Genomic DNA, 6,371 nt, shown 5'->3' with positions numbered 1-6,371 from the left:
AGCAGTCGTCGACCTCTGCTGACGTCCGTCTCGTACGACGTCCGTCTGTAGTAGCTCGGCGAGGCTGTCAGCACCCGGCAACGGTCACTCGTACCCAGTGCACTCTGTTCTGGCCCGCGACGCCGACACAGGGTCTGTCCGTCTGCCGCAACTTACCCCAGGTTGACTTCTTCGCTAAGTTATGGCGGGAACGAGCCGACGTAGCTCGCAGGTGGCCAGTCGGCCGCGCCAAGAGAAGGGACCTGAGGCGTCACCATGAATGATGCGTTCAGGAGGACCGGGAGTTCTCCCGGCAATCGGTTTTTGCCGAAAGACATCGTGCGCCCCCTGCAAACCGTCAAGTCTTCGCAGTCAAACCCGAAACAGAATAATTACGGGGTCGGTGCCACAAATCGCCGACTCCCTGTCGCCACGAGAGACTCTAAGGGGTGGGTCGTACACCTACATGGACCTACCTGAGGACCGCGCTACCGTCGAAGCAACTCCCGCGGACCCTAGAGAGCTCACACGACTATTTCAAGTCCGGCAACCAAAACTTCGCAATGAGTTCTATTCACAGAAAGTACGTCTCTCCAGTGAAAGAGTACACCGAGTAATCAAGTTTTACGGGCTTCCCGTCACGCGGTCACCTACTTCTCAAGGTTGCAAGCTAAGTCCCACGTGGGCCCGACCCCGACGCGGTGAGCTTAACGCTACGAAAGAAGGGCGGCGGTCACACGGCGACCGTACGCGATACGGCTCTCCCTCTGAGCCCTTTTCTGACGACCTCATCCACACGGACATGACGTCACTCAAGCTCAGCGTCGTCGCCGTGGGCCTCTGGCTGGGCTCGCGACGGAGACCGTCACCCTCCTTACGGACCGAGAATTTACCGCGGTTTCTGACACCAGAGCAACTCCGAGATGCGAACACAGTCCACTATATGTCGCCCGAACCTTCCTCGGTCGTTGCCCCTTCTCTACACTTCAAGTCAGGGCCTCCCCAGGACGTTCTGCCGGCAGAGTCCGAGTACGGACCTTGGGCCGCAAGACCCGTTGAACCGTATGGTGCTGAGAGCCGCCGGAAACAGTCCCGACATGACCGTCACATCATCGCTCGCGAACAGCCCTGAAGACAGGCGCGACCGGGCACATCACGAGCCTTCCCGGGGGGGGGACCAGCAGGTACGAGGTGGCTGTGTCAAAGACCCCCGGCTACCTCTCTAATCGCCACCCTACACCTAGGAGAGGAACAGCCTGCCGGCCGCCCATCGTCATGTACGAGTGGGCCGTACTGATAAAGTTTTTTAGACGTCGTACCGGCATAAGGGAGGCTAGTCTCGTCTCTGATCAGTGTGGCAACGGACGGCACCGGCCGTACAAGTCGCAAACTCATGGCCCGGGGGGACGTGTAACATGGTCGCACCCCTCGCTGTTACCAGTGCCCTGAGTCGCAGTACGCGGGCAACCCGTCACCCGGCCCACTAGGATCACCTGTAGGGTATTGAGACCTCGCGGATGAAGTGGGTTCGATGCGAGCGATGCGAGGACACAGTGCGGCGGGTGTGGCCAAAGAAGCCGGGTACTGAAGCCGCGGACCTGAGTGCCTCGGCTCGCTGACACGCTCCGGCTTACTAATGAACAACGCGTTACGAGACGCGATCGGCAAGTCGTGACGAGCTGGGTCACGATCCTGCGCGTGCAGACGGGATAGCGCCCAGCTCCAAGGAACAGGTACGCGCTGACCTCGCCCTGGCGAGAGCCCGCGGGGCAGCCCACGACGTACGCTACTGTGACTAGCTCTTCTATTGTTCTGCTTCTCTGTTCTTATTATGTTTTATTGACTTATTTTTTATGTATTCGATCAAGCTTTTTTGTTCCAGAGCCGGGGTGGAGAGGAGCAGGAAGAGTACCCAACCGCGCACCTCTGAATCGTCTGGAGGCGTGTGCGGGCGACACCGCCGGTACGAAACCTAACACACGGCCGCGCTCCAAGTAAGTCTCGGGATGTGAGCGGAGACGCTGACGCGAGTAAGCGGGGGCGCAGCGCCCGACATCGGACCCTCCTTCGCCTTGATACCTGTGGGCCTTTTCTCCGTCGAAGTCCCGACCCTCGACCAACACTCAACATGTCTCCGAGTAACGTTCCCTGACCCCTGCTCCACCCCGCAAACCTGCAGGCCCTTCCGCACCACCTGGACACGGGTTGCTCGACGACGCGTAACAAGACCCCACCGGACATGGGACCTATGCCCTTATTCCTAAGCCAGATCCTACATACAAAGAGTGCCAAGGATCTTATTGAACCGTCAGAGGGTCACCCACATGCTCAGGAGACCAGGGGGGCGTCCAAAGTCGACCTCTGCCAACTAGCACATTTTAACATAACAGCTGGCCGGGGGGTACTTTAGAATATTCGTCACCTATAGGTACTACGCGTCTGCTGCGATAGGAAGTTGTAAGTCCAGGTCTAGGGCATAGTCTCAATGATCTGTGCCACTCAGTGGCCCGGGAGTACACTATACTGATGAACATAATCTTGGAAGTATAGATTCGACCGACGATCACCCGAGCCGCTTTTGTGAAACGTAGTCCATTTCGATGTAGAATGAGACCTACAGGGACGGAATACCGATGTTGTGCGTAGTAAACATAAGCACTCTGGATGCATTGAGAGACTAAGTGCTCCTGCGGATGCGAAGAGGCTATCTATCATCTTCCCCCGGTTAGCGAGGCCGGAGGATTGTTACAGGGCGACTCCGTAACGAAACTTTAGACCAAGAAGAGGTGAGGCACCATTGCAAACAGACGAAGTACACATTGGGTCTACTTCGCGATAGATTATTACCTCAAGGACTGACATGACAGATGCGCAACGGTCACGACCGACGTTTCCCATAGTACTAGGAGATACATCTTTAAGGTCACTTAGAAGTTAAATTGGCCATAGAAACTCTTCTTCGAAGAGAAGGAGAACGCGCAGATGCTGCTACTGACCAGTTAAACAAGACCTTACAGTAGACTCGACGTCTGGACCATTTGTCGCGGCGAGAGGCACTGAGGCAGCCGCATTATGTGCGGAACGAATGCTGGATAAAGTGGGGTAAATAGACAGAGCGTGGTGTCAGTAGAGTCGTCGCTCGATCTGACAGGTCTCAGAGCACACCATAACAGCAGTGAAATTGGAGCATGGAGTGCAGTGGCCCGCCGCCACTGCTGACACGGACTACACAGTGAGCAGTCGACTAGAGGGAGGCAGTCCGAGTTCGTACACACGATCACGCTGACGCATCCGATACTATGAGCGGTGATCAATCGCCGCGCTCGAGTACGCTAGAGCCAGGGGTACAAAGATATAAGTTATAACAGTCAGTCTCTAACAGGGCGTATAGAGAATCTCGAACGGGAACGCCAGCTTCTGTGGAAGTTGCGACAGAAAGTACGGGGCGGCGATATGCTAGAAAGGTAGACACAGAATCTAGACAGAGGCCGATTTCGTCCCCGTACTTCCGGATAGACACTTCCTGCATCCCGCATCCGACACAACTCACCACAACTCAGAGATTGACTGGACGGGGCGCCGTAACACGTCAAGGTTACCGTACTTCGACGGGGGTCAGTCGGAATGGCGCCAGAACCCACAGAGTTCTGCGCCCGCCGACATGCCAACTTACCGCGGCTCAACAACAAATGAGAGAGATACAGCGAAATTGAAGTAGGAGGACTCATACGAGATAACCGATGCGACGTGCGAGCGTACGGCAGGGAAGGCGCAGAGACACCGCGTTAGAAGCGCTTCTACTGGCTTACGGAGATCCGCGGAGTAGTGAGAGGATCTGCGGAGAGAAGTCGATATAGTTGAACTAGGAACACGTACAGGAGCGTGCGACAGCAAAAGGAAGACAGAACGAAAGACTCGAGATAGCGGGAGAGGCGATTGAGAAAGGTAGAGGCGAGCATTTAAAGTAGCTTTATACATAGAGAACAGCTTGCGCTAACACATGTAGGAGTTAAGACGAACAATCCTAACCCTAGGATAGGCGCAAGTGCTTTCTAGTGAAGACTTAGCAGTCCACTACTGCAGTGCCCCTGTCAGACTTGGTCTTCAACGTACAAAAACGACAAGTTCGGGTAGAATAACCGTACTCCATTCTATGATATGTCATTACCGATGTCCAACTCGAACTTCTTAATAAAGCTAAACGTGTTGATAAAGAGTAAGAGAGAGAGAGGAAACCGTAACACATAACGAGGCCCGGACTGAATGGACACCTACATGACTGAGCAGCTGGCGCGGCAGGATATGAAGCGGCAAGGTCCAGTGGTATGGTCCAACGTTTGACAATATGTATTCGTTCTACGCTACAGGGCAGGAGACGAATATAACTCAGATCCTGCCCCGACATTCTACCGCGCTCACGTGTGGGAAGAGCTTCGGCACGGCCTTGAGCTCTCCTCCAATGATATCCACCTGGCTCCACTTGTAGCTGTCTATGAGTATGGATACACTTCTAAAAATAATGCGTACTCTTCGCTCTCAAATAAAATATTTGGTTTATACTGTTAACTTGTTACCTTCTGATACTAACTGACAACACTAGGTTATCCACACATCAACACGAATAACTAAGTAAACGTTAGTAACGGTGTCCAGTAAAATGGGAAATTTTCAGATGAGCCGCATGACGTGGGCGGGCGGCGGTGACGGGGGGCGGGGGGGGGGGGGGAGGGGGGGGGGGGGGCGGCGGGACCCGCGGGGCAGCCGGTTACATAAGCCCACACACATAGAACAGCCGCTTTCGTCACACCGTCCAGCTCGACAGGCCCGACTAAACATCAGGGTCAGGGGACACGCCGCCGAGGATCGCGGGTGGGGGCGCGGGGCTGCGGGGCCGCCGACGGCGGGCCGCGGCGGGCGCCGGCTCACGCCAGCGTAGCCCACCACCCTCGCACGGGCAAGCAGTCGACGCACGAGTGACTGGGGTAAACGAAAATAAGAACAGGTAGTCGACCAGATACACATCCAGAACGTGACGTACCCACTACCTCGTACGCCTGGGTAAGGACGGGCTGAGGGTTTAGCGGCGGAGGAGGGGGGAGGAGGGAGCAGGCCAGGTGTTGGTGATTGTAAGTGTGAAAAATGAAAAAGGTACGTTCAAAAAAAATAGACGATGCAGCTTGTACACCAGAAACTACAATAAAACCCACGACCATGACAATAGCCAACTGCACAAACCCACACTACACACACTGTTATGGCCTAGTGTCCAAACCAAGAGAAGCACGAACACACACACACACACACCACCGGCGCGGGCAACACTTGATGGGACGCGTGTCCCCCGTATCAATCTCGTGTTCCACCAGATGCGTTCGGCCCACCTCCTCCTCCTTCATGGCGAAACTGCCCTGGAACTCTAGCAGCAGCTGCCACAACTGCTCTTGCTGCTCTGGATTTAGGCCGCCACAGTTCTTCCGCCTCACCTCCAATACTGCCGACTGAGCCTCTTCCACCCCAGTACGGGGTAACTGAGGGGGGGCCGTGATCGGTTGGCACAGTCCGGGGGTGACCGGTGCAGCATTGTCCTGAGTGGGCGTCACCATGGATACGGGAAAGCAGGAAGGATTTTCTTCCGTTCCTAGAGTACTCACAGTGGGTGTAAGGGGTCTCCCCGCAGGTTCAGCCGGGACGTGGATACGGGTCATAGTGATCACCGGCCCCCCATGGAAACTCACTGTACCAGCTAGAAAATCCAGATGCCAGCCAGACACCCTCAAAAAGTCCAGACCCAGAATACACGGGTCCTGCACCTCCGCTATCCACACGGGGCGCTGCACTTCCACTCCCCCCACCAACACAGCCAGCGTACCTCTTCCTTTCATAGCCCTCCCCTGTCCGCTCCCCCAACCACAGGCCCGCACCTGGACCAGCATCCTGTGCAGCTCTGTGATTGGCCAAGAGACGGGGGATGCCTGAGTGTCACCCTCAGCCTCCTATACAGGGTCGCTACAATATCAAGGTGTGCCTTAACCTCCCTGAGCTGAGGTTATTTGAGCCTCTCAGGAGAGAGCTCTCTTCTACCTGGTTGTAGAAAAGCTCTTTAAATTCGTTAGCATAGCTAGCTAACCAGATGCTAATAACAACAGATCGCCACTGTGCTTACAACTAAAGAGACAGCCACGCAAACACTGCGGCATGTGTACTGCTCCTTGGGTAATGCAATATTTGAAGAGCTGGAGCGGGGTGCCGGTACTTTCCGTCAGCACTCACGTCTACACTCCTTTCAGACGAGACATACCACGTGAAGACACGTTACGCTCGTGTTGTGTTCAAGGAACCTGTCCTTGGCCAGGAAAAACAGGCACTCGCTTGTTTAATTGTCTGACGGACGG

General features: G+C 55.3%; 1 protein-coding gene across 2 annotated transcripts in view; it reads right to left on the bottom strand.

The window, feature by feature from the left end:
* LOC104952753 (CD97 antigen-like) overlaps positions 1 to 6,371 on the bottom strand; it is a 35,920-nt gene that overhangs the window by 3,467 nt on the left and 26,082 nt on the right. The window lies entirely within an intron of this gene.

Source organism: Notothenia coriiceps, unplaced genomic scaffold (assembly GCF_000735185.1).
Source record: "Notothenia coriiceps isolate Sejong01 unplaced genomic scaffold, NC01 NC01_scaffold00020476, whole genome shotgun sequence".
Taxonomy (NCBI): domain Eukaryota; kingdom Metazoa; phylum Chordata; class Actinopteri; order Perciformes; family Nototheniidae; genus Notothenia; species Notothenia coriiceps.
Note: the sequence above shows the minus strand (reverse complement) of the source record. Positions and strands in the feature narration are given on the sequence as shown.